The sequence below is a fragment of the Bos javanicus genome, chromosome 4, assembly GCF_032452875.1.
Source record: "Bos javanicus breed banteng chromosome 4, ARS-OSU_banteng_1.0, whole genome shotgun sequence".
NCBI lineage: Eukaryota > Metazoa > Chordata > Mammalia > Artiodactyla > Bovidae > Bos > Bos javanicus.
Window position 1 is genome coordinate 47326218 of NC_083871.1, and position 23482 is coordinate 47349699.

General features: G+C 44.8%; 1 protein-coding gene and 1 non-coding gene across 10 annotated transcripts in view; one reads left to right on the top strand and one right to left on the bottom strand.

Moving 5' to 3' along the window:
• ATXN7L1 (ataxin 7 like 1) overlaps nt 1–23482 on the bottom strand; it is a 264507-nt gene that overhangs the window by 83864 nt on the left and 157161 nt on the right. The gene's annotated exons all lie outside the window — the stretch shown is intronic.
• Nucleotides 15931–16003, top strand: TRNAG-UCC (transfer RNA glycine (anticodon UCC)). Its single transcript has one exon. It is a non-coding gene; the product is annotated as a tRNA-Gly (tRNA).

The window sequence follows — 23482 nt, forward strand, 5'->3', positions numbered from 1 at the left end:
GCCCCTCAAAATGACTAGGAGGAAGGGCAAGCAAATGTACTATTCTGAAGTTGACAAATGAGGAAAATAAGATGTATCAAGGGGGGGCTTTCGAACTGTGATGCTGGAGAAGACTCTTGAGAGTCCCTTGGACTGCAAGGAGGTCAAATCAGTCAATCCTAAAGGAAATCAACCCTGAACATTCATTGGAAGGACTGATGCTGAAGCTGAAGCTCCAATACTTTGGCCACCAGATGCAAAGAGCCAACTCACTGTAAAAGACCCTGATGCTGAGAAAGATTGAAGGCAAGAGGAGAAGGGGACGACAGAGAATGAGATGGTTGGATGGCACCACAGACTCAATGGATATGAGTTTGAGCAAGCTCCAGGAGATGGTGAAAGACAGGGAAGCCTGGTGTGCTGAAGTCCACAGGATCGTAGAGTAGACACGATGTAGTGACTGAACAATAATAACAACACTACTAGAGAGAGATTCAAACCATTCTCTTGGGTTTATTCTCCATTTTCTGTGCCACTGCATTCTTTCCAGAAGCAAAGTAACCATATACCTATTATCCTAACCGGACAACTTTGAAAGGGAAAAGAGGTACATTTAAACACAGGCTTCAGGGCATCTACGAACAAAGCTAGTGGAGATGATGGAATTCCAGTCAAGCTGTTTCAAATCCTAAAATATGACGCTGTGAAAGTGCTGCTCTCAATATGTCAGCAAATTTGGAAAACTCAGCAGTGGCTACAGGACTGGAAAAGGTCAGTTTTCATTCCAATCCTAAAGAAAAGCAATGTCAAAGAATGCTCAAACTGCCGCACAATTGCACTCATCTCACACGCTAGTAAAGTAATGCTCAAAATTCTCCAACCCAGACTTCAGCAATACGTGAACCGTGAACTTCCAGATGTTCAAGCTGGATTTAGAAAAGGCAGAGGAACCAGAGATCAAATTGCCAACACCCACTGGATCATCAAAAAAGCCGGAGAGTTCCAGAAAAACATCAATTTCTACTTTATTGACTATGCCAAAGCTTTTGACTGTGTGGATCACAATAAACTGTGGAAAATACTGAAAGAGATGGGAATACCAGACCACCTGATCTGCCTCTTGAGAAATCTGTATGCAGGTCAGGAAGCAAAAATTAGAACTGGACATGGAACAACAGACTGGTTCCAAATAGGAAAAGGAGTATGTCAAGGTTGCATATTGTCACCCTGCTTATTTAACTTACATGCAGAGTACATCAAGAGAAACGCTGGGCTGGAGGAAGCACAATCTGGAATCAAGACTGCTGGGAGAAATATCAATAACCTCAGATATGCAGATGACACCACCCTTATGGTAGAAAGTGAAGAAGAACTAAAGACTCTCTTGATGAAAGTGAAAGAGGAGAGTGAAAAAGTTGGCTTAAAGCTCAACATTCAGAAAACTAAGATCATGGCATCCGGTCCCATCACTTCATGGCAAATAGATGGGGAAACAGTGGAAACTGTTTTATTTTTTTGGGCTCCAGAATCACTGCAGATGGTGACTGCAGCCATGAAATTAAAAGATGCTTACTCCTTGGAAGGAAAGTTATGACCAACCTAGATAGCATATTAAAAAGCAGAGACATTACTTTGCCAACAAAGGTCCGGCTAGTCAAGGCTACGGTTTTTCCAGTAGTCATGTATGGATGTGAGAGTTGGACTATAAAGAAAGCTGAGTGCCACAGAATTGATGCCTTTGAACTGTGGTGTTGGAGAAGACTCTTGAGAGTCCCTTGGACAGCAAGGAGATCCAACCAGTCCATTCTAAAGGAAATCAGTCCTGACTATTCATTGGAAGGACTGATGCTGAAGCTGAAACTCCAATACTTTGGCCACCTGATGGGAAGAACTGACTCATTTGAAAAGACTCTGATGCTGGGAAGGATTGAGGGCAGGAGGATAAGGGGACGACAGAGGATGAGATGGCTTGATGGCATCACCGACTCAATGGACATGGGTTTAGGTGGACTCCAGGAGTTGGTGATGGACAGGGAGGCCTGGCATGCTGTCGTTCATGGGGTCACAAAGAGTTGGACATGACTGAGCAACTGAACTGAACTCAGGGCATCAGGTACAAACTGTGACTCTCCCAGGCAAACTAGGCTTTATAGTCACTTTAGATATAATCTAGGATGGAACAACAGACTGATTCCAAGTAGGAAAAGGAGTACGTCAAGGCTGTATATTGTCACCCTGCTTATTTAGCTTATATGCAGAGTACATCAAGAGAAACGCTGGGCTGGAAGACGCACAAGCTGGAATCAAGATTGCTGGGAGAAATATCAATAACCTCAGATACGCAGATGACACCACCCTTATGGCAGAAAGTGAAGAGGAACTAAAAAGCCTCTTGATGAAAGTCAAAGTGGAGAGTGAAAAAGTTGGCTTAAAGCTCAACATTCAGAAAACGAAGATCATGGCATCCGGTCCCATCACTTCATGGCAAATAGATGGGGAAACAGTGGAAACAGCGTCAGACTTTATTTTTTGGGCTCCAAAATCACTGCAGATAGTGACTGCAGCCATGAAATTAAAAGATGCTTACTCCTTGGAAGGAAAGTTATGACCAACCTAGATAGCATATTCAAAAGCAGAGACATTACTTTGCCAACAAATGTCCGTCTAGTCAAGGCTATGGTTTTTCCTGTGGTCATGTATGGATGTGAGAGTTGGACTATGAAGAAATCTGAGCACTGAAGAATTTGATGCTTTTGAACTGTGGTGTTGGAGAAGACTCTTGAGAGTCCCTTGGACTGCAAGGAGATCCAACCAGTCCATTCGGAAGGAGATCAGTCCTGGGTGTTCTTTGGAAGGAATGATGCTAAAGCTGAAACTTCAGTACTTTGGCCACCTCATGCAAAGGGTTGACTCATTGGAAAAGACTCTGATGCTGGGAGGGATTGGGGACAGGAGGAGAAGGGTACGACAGAGGATGAGATGGCTGGATGGCATCACCGACTCAATGGACGTGAGTTTGAGTGAACTCCGGGAGTTGGTGATGGACAGGGAGGCCTGGCGTGCTGCGATTCATGGGGTCGCAAAGAGTCGGACATGACTGAGTGACTGAACTGAACTGAGCGCTCTCCTATGCTACTCCCTCCATGATACCTTTTGAATAGGAGAGAGAAATGGAACATGGTTACATGTCTAATTTACTTTAAAGCACTTGAGTGTGTAAACAAATGCAAGAGAAAACAAGAGTACGTAGCTGGTGTTTTATTGTGTATGAACCAGTTGGTCTTGGCTGCTACCTCTAGGGGTGATCAGCTCACAGGGTATGAAGAATACAAAGTCTGGATTCATCAACTGGTGTTAACCTGAGGTCACATTCCCACACTGCCTACTTTAAATCCTTTGGCTATCTGGATAAACATTCTTTTTTTTTTTTGACTGGTTTTATTTTATTTTTAATACAATTTTAATAAAAATTGGTTTTATTTTTTTTTTTTTACTTTACAATATTGTATTGGTTTTGCCATACATCAACATGCATCCGGATAAACATTGTGAACATAAAAAAAATGGGCTAGTGTTGGTGAAACTTGTGATTTAGTATAACGAATGCTAGAAATGGGTTCTTATTGGTGTTCAGGGTATGCAGCCTGGCAAAAAACGTTTAGTGACATCCCCACCCTTGCGTAAACAGGGTCCTGGAGGCTCCCCTGAGTGCAGCTGTCACAGCAGGAAGGTTGATGACAGCATGAAGCTGACACAGGGAAACAGTCCTGTCTCTGGACAACTTCTGCAGCTGCCTTGAGCGAACCTTTTCTCTGAGGTACGGCTGGAACAGACCAACAGAGAGAGGGCTGGGACTTCATCAAGTTCACCAAACAGGTTGGTCAAACTGCTTTCTCCCTACTTGATAAACATTTGTTTGATAACTGTCTATCTCTGCAGCAGACTTCAGTCTAACACTTGCATTCATTACCACCTGGTGGTGAGGTTGTGGGAGTAGAAGCTAAGCTTCACCACCTCAACCTTCTACAGGGGCAACTGTTGCATGGTCAGACCGGCTCAGGTCAGTCCAACCAAGCTGCCAGTGGAGGCTCACACAAGTTTCAGCACAGGATCCCTGAATACCTGGTCCTCTTCACCAGATAAGGAGCTTCCTGAAAGCAAAGACCAGGTATGTCTTGTTCACTATCCACTCCTCAGCCTCACACAGTGCCTGCTCATAGAAAGTGTGTGAAGGGGGACTTTCTCGGTAGTCTAGGGGATAAGACTCTGTGCTCCCAATGCAGAGAACCTGGGGTTCAATCTCTGGTTGGGGAACTAAGATCTCACCTGCTGCAATTAGAGAAGCTTGCATGCCACAACTAGAGACATGTGTGCTACAATGAAGATGCAATGCAGCCAAAATATAAAAAAGTGTGTGATGGATATTTATCCAATGAATAAATAAATGAATAGAAATTCTGTCATTTCTAGAATCTATTTTACTAGCTCTAAGCTGTGACTGTTCTTTATTCCACGAATGACAACTAATCCTCAAAAACCATAATCTACTGTTTGTCCTGGGTTAATACTTTAAAAAGCAATAAATAAACTAGTGGTAAAAACCACTGGGATCACATTAATCCTCACAGAAAATGTCATGAGATTGGTATTATTATCCCAGTGTTCAGATGAGGAAATCAAAGACCAGAGAGGTCAAAACTCGAGTTAGTAAAGTCAGACCTGAACTCAGGTCTGTCTGACTCCAAGTAGTCAACTGCTACCCAGAGCTGGCCATCACTCAGTTCTGCAGGTGTGTGTTTTTTTTTTCCCTTTACTTTTCTCTCCCTTTTCTTTTTCTTTTTTAATCTACTTTTATTCTACTTACTTTGTGTTATCCTATTGAACACACATCTTTCTGGCACTTCACCTTATTTTATCAAAAGTTTCTTCTTGGGGAAAAAGCTGAATGGATGTTGGGATATATGAACCAGCTTTCTGGTTCTTCTGCTTTTAATTATTTTGATTGACACGTGGCACTGAGGCGATGTCTAATGGCCTCTCCTGTCTTTGAGCCACAGGAGAATCTGTCTCAGCTCCCCTGGTCTCCAGGGCCCCCGGTGCTAGGCTTATCCTTCCCGCTGCAGCATCCTGCCCCCAGCCACTGGACCACTGACAGTCCTTGTCTCCTGTCTCTGGGAGTTGGTGCACAGCGTTCCCTCCCTGGAATGCTTGTCCACCCTTCTGTTCTTCCCCTTGGCTAACTCTGTGGGTTATTTTTTCAAGACCCAGTTCAAACATGGCCACATTTGGGATACCCTGGAGCCCAGTCACCCTGTGTCCCTGCCAGGTCTCAGAGGAGTCCCCCCTCCATGCTCCCGGCACGCTGCCCACACCTCAGCACCTGGCACCTGGCTCTCGAACCACTGACGGACCCGCCTCCCTCTTCCACTGTGCCAGAAAAAGCCAAGAAGTCAGGACCTTGCCTTAGCACTGGCCTGCAGCAGGCACTCAAAGTGTGTTAGATAATGAATGGATAAATCAGGAAATAATTAGCCAACCCACGGTGAAGCGCGAGAAAACACAGGGATCAGCGGGCCACCAGTTTCCAGAGGTCTGAAGGCTAGCTAACTTTAATTACCTCTCTTAGCCAGTGGGCTCAAAAACCATTTTTGAAGCCTAAGGGAATGATGGTGGGTTTATGAGAGGCAATAGACCATTTAACTCTGAGTGCTCGACTCCTTTGCCTGTTACAGAATAAAACCTCTGAAAAGATTTTCCCACTGCAGCCAGATCCCACTCTCTGATGCTGGGCCAGCCACTGGCCTCCTGTCGGGGGTTTGGGGTGATCTGACAGCACCCATGTGACAGGCTGCACTGGCAGCTCATGGGGCTCTCTCTGGCTCCGAGTGCCCATCTAAGCCAAGAAGTTAGCAGGTCCCAGATGCAGGCCAGCACAGGTTGAGCCAACCGTAGGACTTCAGCCTAATGAAATAAACAATTCCCAGCATAGCCTGACCCTTCAGAATGTAATGCCTTCTGACCGCACTGTGTAGATAAAAATAAGTTAGTAATTTCCTCTCACTAAACTCTTGGGCACAAACCAAGAAATCTGCAGTGTGGCTCTTCTGATGCTACTGTACAACTGCAAATATTTAGGCTTCTCTGAATTCTTATCAGTGTTTATCAGCAGGGATGCACCTGGCATTTCTGGCGGGACAAGTCCTCCCTGGGTGGAATCGTCCAATGCACTGCAGAGGATTTAGCGCCTCTGATCCAAGCAATGATAACGACACAGTTCTGAGCATTCCTAGGGCTGAGAGGAACTGTGAGTACTGGGATTCCCTGTGTTCTTAGCTTTCATTCACTTTGCAGGAGGAGAGTCTTGGAAGGGACTGCAGAGGCCACCCAAACCAAGTATGGTGGGGACAAGGACCAGGGAGTCAGAGCACCTGAGAACAGGGGATACTCAGACCACAGTTTGTCTGCAGGAGAAAGCGGAAGTCCTGAGAGCGAGGAGGATGCCTGGGGGCCCTGAATGAAGAAGTCAGGGTGGTGAGGGAGTTGGCCTCGCAGAACCGACAGATGGGAGCTTGAACAGAGGTCAAAAGAGTGCAAAAGGGACAAAGGATGAGCAGGGAGTAGGGAAAGCCTGGGCAACAGCTCTGAACCCCAGCTGCACTCACTGTCCTCCTCTCAGCTTGCAGGGGTGTGCGAAACAAAGGGACCAAGAAGGCCACTGATTCTGGACAGCCCTAAGGGGTGGAAGATCTCACCTACCAACTAGCTCTCCTCCCTTGCCTAGTCTTTACAGAGCACTGGCAACAACAGCCGCCCTGTCACTGTGACCATCACCACTGTGTCACACCCTGCAAATGGGACCCGCTGTGGAGAACTTCCCAGTCCCTCAGAGTGACCTTCAAGGGCATCTCGATCACAAAAGGGGAAAAGTTCTACAGCCAGCCAGGGAGAAAGCTCTGCCAGGGTGTCAGGCAGGGGAGCCAGGGACACAAGACTCAGCACCATTTAATCGCTGTACGGTCAACAGCCCTAGCAGGGTGGCAACAGGCAATGCTGTCGAGAAGCTACTTATTCCTGTCTTATCTTTCTCACTTGTTTTAAATTTACTCTATCTCGCTCTGTTGTTTGCAACTTTACAAGCAGTCCTAAATCCTTCTGCAACAAGGCTGGGTATAACTAAATAAAGTGGAGAAATAAAATACCGGCTGCACTGTCAGCACCACCAGACTGGGCATGAAGTGTCTGTCTGGGCTCTGATCTAGAAGCCAGGGGCACGCTGTAAAAGGGGTGCAGGGAGGAGGGGAAAACTCCACGGCGTGTGCTAAGGATGCTGGCCTGGACCCTGGAGCCTGGGTCCTGCCCAGCCTCCTGCTACCATCTTGGCCTCAGAGACCTCATCTTTAAAATGAGGGATCTGACTCAACGATTTCAAAGGTCCCTTTATGCCCAAGCACTGCAACTCTAAGCAGCACCCACATCTGGCTCTATTCTTTCCTGATACACTCACTGGCTCTTCTCCAAGTGGAGTAGGCCAATCAGGGCTCCTTCCAGAAGAGTTTCTGTGTGTGATGACAAATGTCAGTTGTACTGGTCACCTGCTATGCTTTTTCCAGTAGTCATGTACAGATGTGAGAGCTGGACCATAAAGAAGTCTGAGAGCCAAAGAACTGATGTTTTCGAATTGTGGTGTTGGAGAAAACTCTTGAGAGTCCCTTGGACTGTAAGGAGATCAAACCAGTCCATCCTAAAGGAAATCAACCCTGAATATTCATTGGAAGGACTGATGCTGAAGCTGAAGCCCCAAAACTTTGGCTATCTGATGTGAAGAGTCAACTCACTGGAAAAGACCTTGATGCTAGGAAAGATCGAGGGCAGGAGGAGAAGGGAGCAACAGAGGATGAGATGGTTGGATGGCATCATTGACTCAATGGACATAAGTCTGAACAAACCCTGGGATACAGTGAAGGACAGGGAAGCCTGGTATGTTGCATTCCATGGGATTGCACAGAGTTGGACACTACTGAGCAGATGAACGATGATGACAACAACTGGTCACCTGAAGCAATAACTGGTCACTCCAAAGAGACTAATGCCCCATGAAAAGGAACTGAGGTACTACTCATTTGGGGGTGTGGAAAGCCAGGCTTTCACTGGAAAATTTAATGATCAGTTTTCCCAGTGTAAAAATGGGATAAAAATACTGGTTTTTATCTCCATCCACTGATTGGGTAGTAAGTTCCCTCCTTTTAAATAAGTCCTGTTATGGAAGGTAATACCATATCTGTTGGGACAGTATCTGTGGCTGCTACAAAAACCATTATTGACAATCGAAAGAATATTATTAAGCATAAACCCACACTTAGCAGGCACTGCTAATGTTTTCAGAGATTCTTCTCATAGCCATCCATTCAAGACGCCAGCCTTGTTTTAAGGTACCTAGTCTCACAAACCCAAAGTCATCATCCCTACTTGTACAGAGAATGGTTTAGGACATCTGCTGCTCTTAGGGAACTGAGTTCAAAATGTCAGAGTGTTTTATTTGAGTGCTTCTCAAGCCATAGGAGGTCTTGTTAAAATACAGATTCTGATTCCGTAGGTCAGTGCATTAGTCATGCCTTTTTTATTTTTCTATATTTCTGATGCTCTGACATCTTAAGGGCTTGCTGATGCTGGCTGGTCAATTTCTAGAGACAGGAAAGGCCTCACCTTCAAGTGCCCTTTTAGTATGCAAACTGACAAATCCAAAGCTCCTTCCTCTCTCCTCTCACAACCAACTCCTACCCTCCAGGCCACTATTCCCCTGCCCTAATCACCCCAGGGTCAGGTACCAGACAACTGGAGGCTGCCCCTGCACCCCAGAGCCTGCTTCAATGATTCAATCTAGCCAATCCTAATCTTCCTTACTCTGCTTCACCTGTTCCTTTCCATGGACACTAAAATAAAGGCCCTTGCTCATGTTTTCCCCACAACCTCTGCCTCCTAACTGACCCAGCTGCTTCCCCAGGTGGCCCTGTGTGACACAGCATGCCATGGCTCTTGGGGACTGTGAATAACAAAGTGCCTTTTCAGTGGCAATTATCTCCTGATCTGTTGGCCTTACCATATCTGAATCATAATAAAACGTACATCTTCAAACAGCCAGGGATGGGGCCTGGTGATGCTGATGACCCAGGAACCACACTTAGTGCAGGAAGGCTCTAAATTACTGTGTTCCTGTCACAAACAGGGTGCTGCAGCCGGACTCTGAGGGGGATGACTGCACTGTACACGTGTCTGACTGCTCCAGAGCCCAAGGTGCTATAGGAATGAAAGGGGCGAAGTGGCTGAAGCCACTACAGAGGAGACCCTGAGGACAAGAGCCAGTGCTTCTGTCTTCCTTTCCAAATGATATGAGATCATGGAGCATCCTAGATAGAAATTTAATAAACAGCTGCAATGAAAGGGAAGCAGAAACTGAGGCCCTTAAACTGCAGCAGGCACAGTGGCCATAAGGGCGACTCAAGGCTCAAGGGTGGAAGGGTAGGACTCCAGAGGGCCAACAGCACATGCTAACTGCATGCTATCTATGCCGTCTGATGTGGGCCCTGGAGGTCACATGTGCATCCTCAGGACACCTGTCAGGAGGTCCCAGAGGCCTTCTAGGGTAAGCCCTGGGATCCGAGTGACTTATTGGTCCCCAGAGCAAGAAACTATCCAGGTACACATTAATGCTTCCACCCAGAGGCAAATGAGGGCTCTGCAGACCTCCCCTCCCCCAGGGAGACCTGGGGCTTACAGAAGAGACCTAGATAGGATCTCACACCTTTTGACTCAAAGGCCACAGCACTTCTCTTCTTCCCAGGACTTTGTGGCTCCATGTGCTACTAATAAAAGCAAATCCTGATTAAGAACTATTGATTGTAAGTACTTCACATGGCTTATCTCATCTAATCCTCACAACTCTAAGAAGTAGCTGCCATTTAAATCCTTATTTTCAAGATGAGTAAGCAAGTCCAGAGGGAGTAAGCAGCTTGCTCAAGTCACCTTCTAATTGGCAGGATCAGAACTTAAATCCAAATTTTGCACCCAGGAGCCTTTGACTGTCTCCATACTGAGGGCGGCATTATTCCAGGTGGAGGCCTCGGGTTGTGTGCCCTGAGCATCAGCACCACTGACGGCAAACTGTCTCACCGACCCCAGATCTGCACTTTACAAGCTCTCCGGGCCAATCTGCTGCATGCCAAAGTCTGAGAAGCCTGTGTCAAAAGCAAACCTGATGGACACTTATTTTCCAGCCCAGGCTGATAATAATACCACAAGTGAAACTCTAACTATAGATTTCTCAGCTTAGCCCAATGCTCCATGAGCCAGCCTGGCAAGAAGGAATAGGCATGGGTTCAAAACCTGGCTCCAGCAGCAGGTGTCAGTTTGGAAACTTTGGACAAATAACAATTTCTCTAAGCCTCCTTTATTCCTCACGTGGAGAATGGAATGTAATATCTACCTTCTAGAGTTCATGTGGTCACCTGGGTGAGATAACTAGATAAAGTACCCCACCCCACATCTAAACCCAGGAAATGCTCTGCGATGGGCAGCCCCGGGTTCCTCAGAGCTTCCCAATCTTCTAAAATGTATGTCCTTTTGCATCATGCTTTACAGTAGTATGGCTCCCCTGGTAGTTCAGCTGGTAAAGAATCCGCCTGCAATGCAGGAGACCCTGGTTTTATTCCTGGGTCAGGAAGATGCACTGGAGAAGGGATAGGCGACCCACTCCAGTATTCTTGGGCTTCCTTTTGTGGCTAAGATGATAAAGAATCCACCTGCAATGCAGGAGACCTGGGTTCGATCCCTGGGTTAGGAAGATCCCCTGCAAAAGGGAAAGGCTACCCACTCCAGTATTCTGGCCTGGAGAATTCCATGGACTGTATAGTCCATGGGGTCACAAAGAGTCGGACACGACTGAGCGACCTTCACTTTCACTTTTGGGGCTTCCCTGATAGCTCCATTGGTAAAAGAATCTGCCTGCAATGCTGGAGACCACAGTTTGATTCCTGGGTCAGGAAGATCCCCTGGAGAAGGGATAGTCTACCCACTCCAGTATTCTTGGGCTTCCTTTGTGGCTAAGCTGGGAAAGAATCTGCCTGCAATGTAGGAGACCTGGGTTCAATCCCTGGGTTGGGAAGATCCCCTGGAGAAGGCAAAGGCTATCCACTCCAGAATCCTGGCTTAGAGAATTCCATGGACTGTATAGTCCATGGGGCCGCAAAGAGTCAGACATGATTGAGCAACTTTCACTTTACAAAAGTATGAATCCTGAGTCCCTTTGGTGACCAAACTGAGACTAGTTTTCAGAAAGATTAAGGATAACTGAATCCTTAATCTTGATCTTAATCCTGGGTGCTATGGTCTTAGATAACTAGAGAGGTGAGCTATCTAAACAATGCCTAAAGGCATTACATTAACACTCACGTGGAGCCCAGGTTCCCAATATTGTTGAGGGTTCTAATCCCAAGGGTGGTGGGGAAGGAAGTGCTCCCTTGAGAATGGCAGAAATTCACATTTAAGCATTGGCCCTGTTTTCATCTTTATTACCTGACTAACCTGGCATGCCAGAAGGAACTGTCACCACTGGCATGTCTATCAAAAAACATACACAAATCCGTATCCCAGAGGTGGAGCAGAATTAATGGTGGCAAAAAAACCCAGCTCCAAGCACAGACCAAATACTGCAACGGTGACCCCAGTCCTTTCTGGGCCAAACCAGCCATCTCCAGGCCTGTGGCCCTCATATCTCTGCTGGGGCTGGGGCATCCGAACCAGACACCAACAGGCTTAAGGCACAGGTAAGGAAAAGGGATCTCTCCTTTCCCCAAAAAGGAGGAAGGAGGAAAAAAAGAAAGGATGTGGGAGAGGAAGAAGGGAGCCTCAGGGAACAATGATGCCATCCCTAAACCACCACCAAGTACGCTTTTCAATTAGGAGAAGGGGATACAAGCAGAATTTAAAGGTTTTTTATTTTAAAGATAAAGAAATAATAATAATACTTGCTCCATTACATAAATTAAAATCCCACTGTGACATGTAAGTAGTTAGCCTTCATATTCTCAATGAAAAGGTCCAGGCAGCAAAATGACAACCTGAGCAGACCTCATTTTTTCCTTATTCCCTTCAGGATTTGGGGATCTTTATGAAGATAGTTACTCTGCTTTGCATGGGAGCTCAACTCTTTTCTGATCCTTTTAGATTTTGGTCCAGAAAAAATCCAAACTCTTAAAACTCCAAAATCAAAGTAGGTTCTCAGGTACCTTAACTCTGACACAGCTCTCAAGTTATCCATTCATTAAGACCAAAAAAATCTAATTATATAAGCTATGAGAATGTAATAAGGAATTTAGAAAATTCAGGTATGAATGTGGAAGAAAATAAAAATTACCCATAATTACTACATTTTTTGTTTAAAGATACATGTACATGCATATTTTTAAAAAACGTGACTGTACTGAGCACTGTATATTGTGTTGGCCAAAAACATCATTTGGGTTTTTCCATAAAATCTATTGGGCTTCCCTGTTAAATGCTCTTTTTTTCCTATCATGAAATTTCTTTGTCATGAAATATTAAAAAATATTTTTAGAGGTCTGCTTCATAGTCTAACAGCCTTTACTGTTTGGCGTTCCTACTGGTTCCAATTTTTTGCTATTATAGATAAGTCTGTAGTGAACGTCCTTTAAATAAGTGCTTACACACATTTCCATATATATATATATATATGTTTTCGTATAAATTCCTAGAAGAAATTTTAATTGCAGGCCCTTGATACATGCAGTCAAATGCCTGGCAGAAAGGGAGCCCCTACTTACATATCCACCAGCTCCATAGAGTCTGTCTCCTTTCTTTATCACTAACACTGGGTACTATTAATTTATCAACTTTTGCCATTTTTATAAGTGAAAAACATTGGTTTAATATTTATCAGTGAGGGTGGACATTTTTCATGCTTGGTCACCTGAATTTGTTTTTATGAACTGCATATTCATACCCATTCTTTAGTATATGTCTTTTGTCATTAATCTCTAAGATTTTTTATAATAGAATATAAAAAGAATATAAGTAACTGAAAATTAGGAGTTGAAAATGATAATTTTTTCTTTGTGAGATTTAAAACCATGAAATGGTTAATGTCATCATGCATTAAAAATCTTTTCACGGTGAAGGAAAGGATATGGGGGGAGGTAAAGTTTAAATCTGATAAAAAATTCTTTATTACCCAAGCTGATCCCACAACTCTCATTTTGAAACTTCTCCCTTTCCCAAGTAACTCAGCTGGTAAAGAATCTGCCTGAGATGCAGGAGACCCTGGTTTGATTCCTGGGTCAGGAAGTTCCCCTGGAGAAGGGATAGGCTACCCACTCCAGTACTCTTGGGCTTTCCTGGTGGCTCAGATGGTAAAGAATCGGCCTACAATGTAGGAGACCTGGGTTCGATCCCTGGGTTGGAAAGATCCCCTGGAGGAGGGCATGGCAATCTACTCCAGTATTCTGGCCTGGAGAATCCCCATGGACAGAGGAGCCTGGCGGGCTACACTCCATGGGGTCGAAAAGAGTTGGACAGGACTGAGCAACTAAGCATAGCACCCCTTTTAAAACAACAGCAGCAACAACAAAGCACCAAACATAGATACAATGACAAGATGACCTCTTAGAATGAGTCCTGTCCCTAAGCTAGGTAGCCCCCATGCTCTCCCAGGAAATCTGTAGCAGGACAGCACTCACAGGGAAGAACATTCATGTGGGCACCTACCCACATGGGTCCAGCTCGAGCATCCACGGGAAGTGCAGTACATTTTGCAGAGGTTCTTGTTTGGATTAGAGACAGAAAGTCTGTGGCCCGAATTCTGCGTTCCTGTGTGCCACCTGGCATGTGCTAAGTGATCAGAAAAACCCATAGAAATTGGAATCCACCTCCACCCTCTGGGCGGACAGGACTGAAGAAGATTTAAGGAAGCTACAACACTGTGTGCTCGACTCACTGTTCCAAAGAGGCAGGGCCTCACTGACCTTTTGGTGTGGTTGCTGAGGGCACCCCAGAGAGGCAGAGCATAGACCTGTAAACTCTGGAATTTCCCAGGCAAGGAAACACCTCTTCACATACAGTTTGCATTTCAACAGCTGACAGCAGGAGGAGAAAATGTGGCCAGCCAGGTTGGGAGGGTGGAGAGTGACAACTGATGGGAGGCGAGCAACCACCTTGCACTTGGGGCAAACCCAGGGCACTCAGTGCAGGGCAGGTATTCAGGTTGGATGCTTACCATTCACATGGGCTCTGAGTCTGCCAGGGCATGTGTCCAGGCTCTGACGGTTCATAAATAGAACAGGAAGTCCAGAGCAGAAGGAAGGCTGTAGCACAGGAATGCGAACGGGGAGAAAGGGTTTATCTTGCGGGAGAGTCTCCAGATTGAGCGAAGAAGCACCAGCTCCAGGTATGAAAGACATCACAGACAGATGATGAATGGAGGCCAGGTATGAGGTTGCCTACAGCGTTTCCATATTACCTCTAGCTTTCAGAATGAGCGAGACTTTAACACAGCAAGCTATAATAGTCACCAGGCCATGAGCACTCCCCACTATGATAGAGAGATTCTTTTTTTCTTTGGTAATCAGTAGTTGAAGGACAGATTAGTGAAAGGGAAGCTAAGGAAAGACAAAAAGGAGTGGCTAGCTCAGTGGCACCCCACTCCAGTACTCTTGCCTGGAAAATTCCATAGACGGAGGAGCCTGGTAGGCTGCAGTCCATGGGGTCGCTAAGAGTCGGAGACGACTGAGTGACTTCACTTTCACTTTTCACTTTAATGCATTGGAGAAAGAAATGGCAACCCACTCCAGTGTTCTTGCCTGGAGAATCCCAGGGACAGGGCAGCCTGGTGGGCTGCCGTCTATGGGGTCACACAGAGTCGGACATGACTGAAGCGAGCTAGGGAGAATGTTTGGCATTTTGGCCTTTTCGGAATTCATTCCCCCACCCCATCCCATTTCTTCTTCCACTAACAGACCTTGATTTTGCTCTAGGGAACACCCTTCTCCCACATTCAGTCCGTGAGCACCCATGGGGTAGACCCTCCCCCACCTCTGAAGACTTGAGAGGCTCCCTCCAAGGACATGGGTGGTTTTTACAGTCATTAATCCAGGCAACTGTGAAGGCCTTATAGGCTAAAGAGCTTCCACACACAAAATTGCTAGCCGGGGCTTTGGGTTGTTCTAGTTTTCTAAACTCAGGCACCACCTCGTCTCTTGGTTCCCTAGGTTAGGATTCAAAAGCACCCCGTGGCAATAACTGAACCCTAGAGAAGGGAGCTAGGAATATTCTCTGTAAGCATCATTGCTGCATTTTCACCGCAGAACTAATTGGCCGTAAGGCAATCTTGCCTTAGAAGATAAAATAACTGGCTGACAGTTTAGTCTGACAGTTTGGTTTCACTTCTCCACTGATGCAGGATTCCTATTCTTATATTGCATAAATCTTAGCTCTCATAATGGTCTATACAGTGAACAGTAGACATGTGGTCTTAAAATGGTGAATGAGAAGCACTATGTATATTGACTCAATAGAAAATATGGTGATAAAACTTATGGGAAAGTGTGAAATAACAGAGGGCAAACCTGACTGCAGCCTACTAGAAAATGACAACATATCAGTTTGCAAATCCTCCAGTGATTTGAAGGCACAGAGTCGAAGCCACGTTTCCCATAGAACTCTGGAACGTCTGTCAAGGGACGAGTGACAGTACACCAAGAGTACACGTGGTGGGAGGTTTTCACAAGGCAACACAGACCTCAGGCACCAATGTGCACCCTAGTATTTGGAAACTGACACCTCGCTCAATGAAGGAAGAAATTATAGTGAAAAAGAAAAAATGTGATGCTGAGTGAGGAGAATAATCAACAACAGCAACAAAGTACAAAATACTGTTCAGGGCCTTCCCTGGTGGTCCAGTGGCTAAGACTCTGCACTTCCACTGCAGGGGGCCCGGGTTTGATCCCTGGTCAGGGAACTAAATTCCACATGCTGCAACTAAGAATTAGTATGCCACAAATTAAGTTTTAGAGAGCTGCAACTATGGCCTGGCACAACTAAATAAATATTAAAATAAAGTGAATGAAAGACTTGGAAGACAAGTGCGTATGTACAACCCACAAAATAAAATCAGTTACTTGTGCAATATTGCCATGAATCTACGCACATTTAAAATGTATTCAGGGATTTCCCTGGTGGTACGGTGGATGAGAATCTGCCTGCCAATGCAGAGGACACGGATTCCATCCCTGATCCGTGAGGTCTCCATATGCCTTGGACCAACTAAGCTCATGCACCACGGATGGTGAGCCCATGCTCTGGAGCTCGCAAGGTGCAACTTCTGAGCCCACCTCTTCACCTATTGAAGCCCGAGTGCCTATAGCCTGTGCTCCACAACAAGAGAAGCCACCACAATGAGAAACCCAGGCACCACACTAGAGAGTAGCTCCCCGCTTGCCGCAACTAGAGAAAAGCCTGCGTGGCAATGAAGACCCAGTGCAGCCAAAGATAAAGAAAGAAAAAAAAAGTATTCAAATATTCTGCATTTCACAATAAAGACTTTCATTTGTTTTTGTTTGTTAATTCTCGTTTTTTGTTTCACTATGTTTTTTTAATGTTTCTCTTTTAGTTTCTGTTATTTAATATTGCTATCACAGCCAATGAGTTATGCAGTGAAAATGTTTGCAATGAAAATGCCTGTGGCAAAGATGTCTACAGCCAAGATGCTTATGGCCAAAACAGACACACCAGAGAGGTGGCCCCGGGCTTCTGCTCATCCTGGAGCAGGAGCAGGTACAGTGGATACTGATCAGGGATCCAGACCTTCTCAGAAAGGGGGACTAAGCCTAGGAATGATTAGACTACATTTTGGGCAAATCTGATATGTATTTAAATCGGGGGTATACCTGGAACTTTTGGTGGAGACGGGAAGAGTTAGGATTTGGCAGCTTCACAAAGGACAAACTAAAACCCCACAAGTGACAGAAAAGCCAGTTACATAAGGAGTGCACAGTGCTTTTGAAGTAGATTTCTGCTTTTCAGCAAGCAGTAGTGAACAGAGAGAGCCATCATAAAAGGTCTGGCCAAGATTATGCTCAAAGACTGGGCTGCCGGGGAGACTAGGAAAGGAGCCCCTCTTCAACTGTGTCCCAAATTCTGGAGTCTCCCAAAAGCCAGGGTGACTGGATAACCTCTTAAATGTCCTCTGGCCCTATAACTACCAAAGCTGAAATGTAGTTGAATTAAGAATTGAGTTCTTAAGCCATAAGAAACCTCGAGGTATGGGCTGGAATCTGAAACCTGGAATCCACTTCTTTAAATAGCCTGAACACCACTCAGGAAGCCTGATATCTTGATCCTGGTACAGCCCTTGGACCACAGTTCCTTCTCTGGGTAGTTATCCACAGCGCAAGTGGTTAATTCATTAATATATACAGAGTGCAGACTTGAATGGGTAGAGTCAACACAGCCCTTTTCTGAGTTAGCATCTAGGCACCTTCTCTTTGCCTCAGAGGAGCCAGTGTCTTTCGGGCATCCATTGGAGAGTCCCAGGGCGCTGTCCACCTGTCTGACAGAGCCAAAGCCAACTCTGGTGAGGCCGCATGGTCAGCCCTGCTTCCCTCCGCTTGGGCAAAGCCACTTGTTTCACTTTCTCCCTGTGGCCCTTTCATTCCCTTGGGACTTTGGGCTACAGAAACTTTTCCTTCATACACATGGCTTCTCTGCCCAGGTTCTGACCCTGCAGAAATCCTCAGGAAGGAGACCCTTTACCCACCCAATAGCATGGACAGCAACGACCACAATAACCTAAGCCTCTGGGTGCTGAATGGCAGGGCCAGGATGTGGCTTCAGAAAGTAGTAGCCTTCCTGCCCCATTCTTTCTCTGGCCGCTGGGCAGTCGGTTGGCCCTGGCAAGAGAGGAGACACCCACACATGCCCTGGGTAACATTCATCATACAAATGAAGTCACTTCATAGTGACTTCAAAATGCATTTTAATCCAGCCACAGACACTGGACTATCCTCAAACACTAGGAAGACAGAGGTGGAAGACTGAGAGAGCAAGACAGTGCATGCATATGCCTGCACATGCATGCATGTTTGGGGTTGGGTCTATATAAGAAGATACAGAACTACTTCCTGTTTCCAGCATTGTGGCCCCAAGTCTTGATACTCTTGTTCTTTGGCTGCATGAAGTGGGGTATGTAATTTTGTGTTGGCGTTTCTGTGAAACAGGGGGCTAAGAGGGCTCGGGGTTACACAAACCTGGGTGTGAATCCTGATCCTGCCACTTGCCAGTTGTCTTACTGCAAGTTCCTTTACTCCCTGTGCCTCAGTTTCCTCATCGACACGCTGGGAATAACGAGAGTCCTTCTGCAAAGCTCTGCTGTGATTGCCAAATATGTTAACATACACAGTGCACTTAGAAAATTTCCTGGCACACAGTACATATTCAATAAATATTTGGTATTATTATTCAACAAGTGGCAGATAGCATTATTATAAATAAAATGGGGTGGGAAACTGAACTAAATCAAACCTGAGTTCTTTTGCAGCTCCAAAATCCCACAATTTTATGATTTTTTTTTTTAATGGAAGATACAATGGATCTTTTGAAGGAAAACACCAGTCAGAGGGAAAGGGGCCACAGAGAACCTAGGACTGTGCTGCCCACCCAAGTCCTGGACCTTGTATGTGCAAGCCTACATGTTTTGCTTTGTGGCAAAGCCCATGTGTTTCAGGTTGGCACAAACTGGGACGGCCCCCAGCACTGTAGCCTCCTCCCTGTGAACACTGCAGAGTGAGGAGGTCAAGACTCTTTCTGTTTGTCCTGTTTGTAGATTCTAGCTCCACCTTCAAGCTGCAGCTCCATTATGCTGAACTGTTTAGCTGGGCCATGAGGTCAGAACTAACAGGCTTCACGTGTCCATTCCACCACTGAGCTATTCTATCGGCTGCCAACAGAGTACTTCAGTGGCCATGTGGACACAAAAACTCCTGGAACTAATAAATTTAGTAAAGTTGCAGGATCAATACACAAAAACCTGTTGTGTTTCTATACACTAAAAATACTCTATCAGAAAGAGAAATTAATAAAACAATTCCATTGACAAATTGCATCTAAATGAATAAAAAATCTAGGGATAAATTAACCAAGAAAGAGAAAGACTTAAATATTGAAAATAACAAGACTTAAGTGAAAGAAATTGAAGAAAATGCAAATAAATAGATATTCCATGTTCGTGGATTGGAAGAATTCATATTGTTAAAATGTCCATATTGAGCCCATGTGCTGCAAGTACTGAAGCCTATGTGCCCCAGAGTTCATGCTCCACAAGAGAAGCCACTGCAACTTGAGAGCAGCCTCAGCTTGCTGCAACTAGAGAAAAGCCCATGAAGCAACAAAGACTCGGCACAGCCAAAACTAAATAACGTAAATAAGATTATAAAGAAAATGTCCATACCAGGACTTCTTTGGTGGTCCAGTGGCTAGGACTTCATGCTCCCAATGTAGGGTGCCAGGGTTTGATCCCTGGACAGGGAACTAGATCCCACATGCTGCAACTAAGAGATCACATGCCACCACCAAGATCCTGAAAGCTGCAACAAAGACAGAAGACCTTGTGTGCTGCAACTAAGACCCAGCACAGCCAAAAAAAAAAAAAATGTCCATACCACCCAAAACAATCTATCTTGCCTGGAAAATTCCATTGACAGAAAAGCCTGGCAGGCTAAGTCCATGGGGTTGCAAAGAGTCGGACACAACTGAGTGACTGAAAATGAAAAGCAATCTACAGATTCAATGCAATCCATATCAAAATACAATGGCATTACAGAAACAGAACAAATAGCCCTAAAATTTGTATAAAACCATAAAAGAAACTGAATAGCCAAACTAACCTTGAGAAGGAAGAACAAAGAGGGGAGGCACCATGCTCATTAATTTTAAACTGTAATACAAAGCTATAGTAATTAAAGCAGTGTGGTATTAGTATAAAAATTACATAGCTCAATGGAACATAATAGAGAGCCTAGAAATAAATCCATGCATACATAGTCAATTAATTTATAACAAAGGGGCCAAGGATATACAATAGGAAATAGATAGTCTCTTTAATAAATGGTGTTGGGGTGCTTTCCTGGTGGCTCAGTGGTAAAGAATCCACCTACCAATGCTTTAGACATAGGTTTAATCCCTGGTCCAAGAAGATTCCCACATGCTGTGGGGCAACTAAGCCTGTGCGTCACAACTACTGCACCTGTGCTCTAGATCCCAGCAGCCACAACTACCGAAGTCCGCACACCCTAGAGCTAGTCCTCTGCAACGAGAAGCCACAGCAACGGGAAGGCCTGGAACCACAACTAGAGAGTAGCCACCACTTGCGGTAACTAGAGAAAAACCTGCACAGCAATGAAGACCCAGCACAGCCAAAAGGAAGGAAGGAAAATTACTTTTAAAAAATGCTGTTGGGATAACTAGACAGCAGTATGCAAAAGAATGAAATGGGACCACTTCTTACACCATCTACAAAAACCAACTCAGATGGATTCAAGATTTGAATGTTATTCCTGACACCACAGAACCTGCAGAAGAAAATATAGACAGTGAGCTCCTTGACATAGCTTTTGGAGATGATTTTTTTTCAATCTGACACCAAAAGCAAAAGCAACAAAGGCAAAAATAAACAAATGGGACCACGTCAATCTAAAAAGCTTTCCATAAGCAAAGGAAATAATCAAGAGAGTAAAAAGGCAGCTTGCTGAATGGGGAAAATATTTTCAAATCATATGTATATGACAATGGGTTAATGTCCAAAATACATATAGAACGCATGCAACCCAATAGCAGAAAAATACATAATCTGGTTACAAAATGGACAGAGGATCTGAACAGACATTTTTCAAAAGAAGACATACATATGGGCAACAGGTACATGAAAGGATGCTCTACCTCATTCATCACCAGTGAAATGCAAAGTAAAACCATAATGAGATATCAGATCTGTTAGAATGACTTATCAAAAAGATAACAAATAACAAGTGTTGGTGAGGATGTGGAGATGCAGCCACTAAGGAAAACAGTACGGAGGTGCCTCAAAAAATTAAAAATAGAACTACCACATGATCCAGTAATTCTAATTCTGGGTATTTATCTGAATAAAACAAAAACACTAACTTGAAAAGATACAAGCACACTTCCCTGCAGCATTATTTACAATAGCTAAGATATGGAAACAACTCTCAGTATCCATCAATGGATAAATGGATAAAGAAACTGCAGTGTGTATATTTATACACACCCACACACACATACACACCCACACAACAGAATACTGTTCAGCATAAAAAACAATGAGGGATTTCCCTGGTAGTCCAGAGGTCAAAAATCTGTCTTGCAATGCAGGGAACATAGGTTTGACCCTTGGTCGGGGAACTAGGATCCCACATGCCATGGGGCAACCAAGTCCACAGGCTGCAACTAGAGAGTCTTTTTTTTTTTTAATTTTAAAAAGAATGAAATCTTGCTATTTGCAACAACATGGATGGACCTTGAGGGCATTATGCTCAGTGAAATAAATCAAAGAGAAATACCATATGATTTCTCTATGTAAGGGACTAAATATAAATATGTATACACACATATACCTCAAACTCATAAATACAGAAAACAGAGGCAAGGGGTAGGATAAATGGGTCAATTGTTTTGGATTTTTTCTTCTAAGTTAAAAAAAAAAAAAACAGAATTAAAAAGATTAAAAAAAAATTTTGTCCCATTGGCACTTGACTTTGTTGCAAAGCCAGGGGGAACAGGAGAAGCAGTACTTGCCAAATAGGCTAGATTTTGGAAGTGAAAGTCATTGCTCAATGAGGTTCTGGGTCTTTCTTTGATGGGAACAGAATATCTGGGTTTAAAACCTCCTTTTTCAAGAGAACCAAAAGACAGGGTGTATTAGTTTTCTACTGCTGGAACAAAGTACCACAACCTTTGTGTGGTAAACTCTGTCTTAAAGCAACAGGAATTTATTCTTTCCTAGCTCAACTGGCCAGAGTTCCAAAAGCAAATTGCTGGCAGGGTTGGCTCCCTATGGAAAATTTGAGGGAGACTCTGTTCCCTGTCTCTCCGTTTGTCGTGTCACCTGCCCCACTTCCATCTCTTGCCTCTGGGTTCACATGGCCTTCTTCCCTGTGTGCCTCTTTCCAAACCTTTCTCTCCTTTCTCTTGAGTTTACTGCCCACCTTAATCCAATACAACCTCATCTTAACTCAATTATTTTTGCAATGCTATTTCCAAATCAGGTCACATTCATAGGCAGGGGGTGGGTAAGGGTTTGTGCTTATTTTTTAGGGTGCACAGTTCAGTCCACTACCCAGGACAAACCAGATTCAGAACACAGTGTTGAGGAGAAGAGAAAGAGAGTTTACTGTTTGACCATTGATCAAACAAGAGAAATCCCCTTTGCTCTGAGAAAAGCTAGAAAAGAACTCTAAGTGGGAACAACCAGATCCTGTCCATCTCTGCCTTCCCCACCCTGGAGTCAGTTATGGCAAATTACAGGACTATTGGGAGAATAAGCGCCTAATAATTAGTGTGCAATGAAAGATGCTCCATAAACCTTAAAAAAAAATCAGATTGAATCCTTCCTCACCTCATCCTCAGATGGCACTATCTCTGCCTTCCCACGGTTGATAAGTTGTGTGAGTGCATCCTCTTTGGAGCAATCTGCTCTTTGAATGTCATGCACATACCTGGTTCTGATTAATCAGAATGGGAACATGGTGAGCAGCTTTTTAATTTAATTTTTCCATTTCTGATGAACTGGCAGCACAGCACGTTATTAGCTTGCACACATCCATCCTAACTCCCAATCATCCGGGAAATAATTCCAGGAGCACAAAGAAGGCTGTGAGAGTGCCGCTGGGAGGGATGCACATCTGGCACGTGCAGAAGGATTGAATCCACTGTTCACATTATTTTAGGATGCTTAACACACCCCCACTCCTGCAGGCAGCACAGAGAGTGTCTCACTTGCCATTTAGTGGAAGCAAACCAAGACGAAGCTGAGGGTCAGTGTAACAGCTGGCGGAGCTACTGTGAGCAAGCCCATGGCAGCAGCATGCCACCCTCACCTCTGTCCCCTCCGTGCCAGGCTTCTTGCCTGGTGTCCAACATACACTCAATCAAACAGGAAAGGAAGGTTCAGAGATGCAGTGGTTACCTCTGCAGAGGCATTCTGGGCATTTCCAATCTGCCTGAATAACTGGAAGGCAAAAAGGCATCCCAGTGCCCAGCTCTTAGCCCATGATGGCTGAACGAAAAAACTCATGAACTTCCTACTCATCAGGAGCCTGTGAGAGGCCAGGAAGAATCTCACCTAGTATCTGCCATCGTGGTCCTTCTGTGACTGTGGCATTCCAGGCCCCTGTCAAGCAAATGAGGAGCTCCTGCAGATTCATAC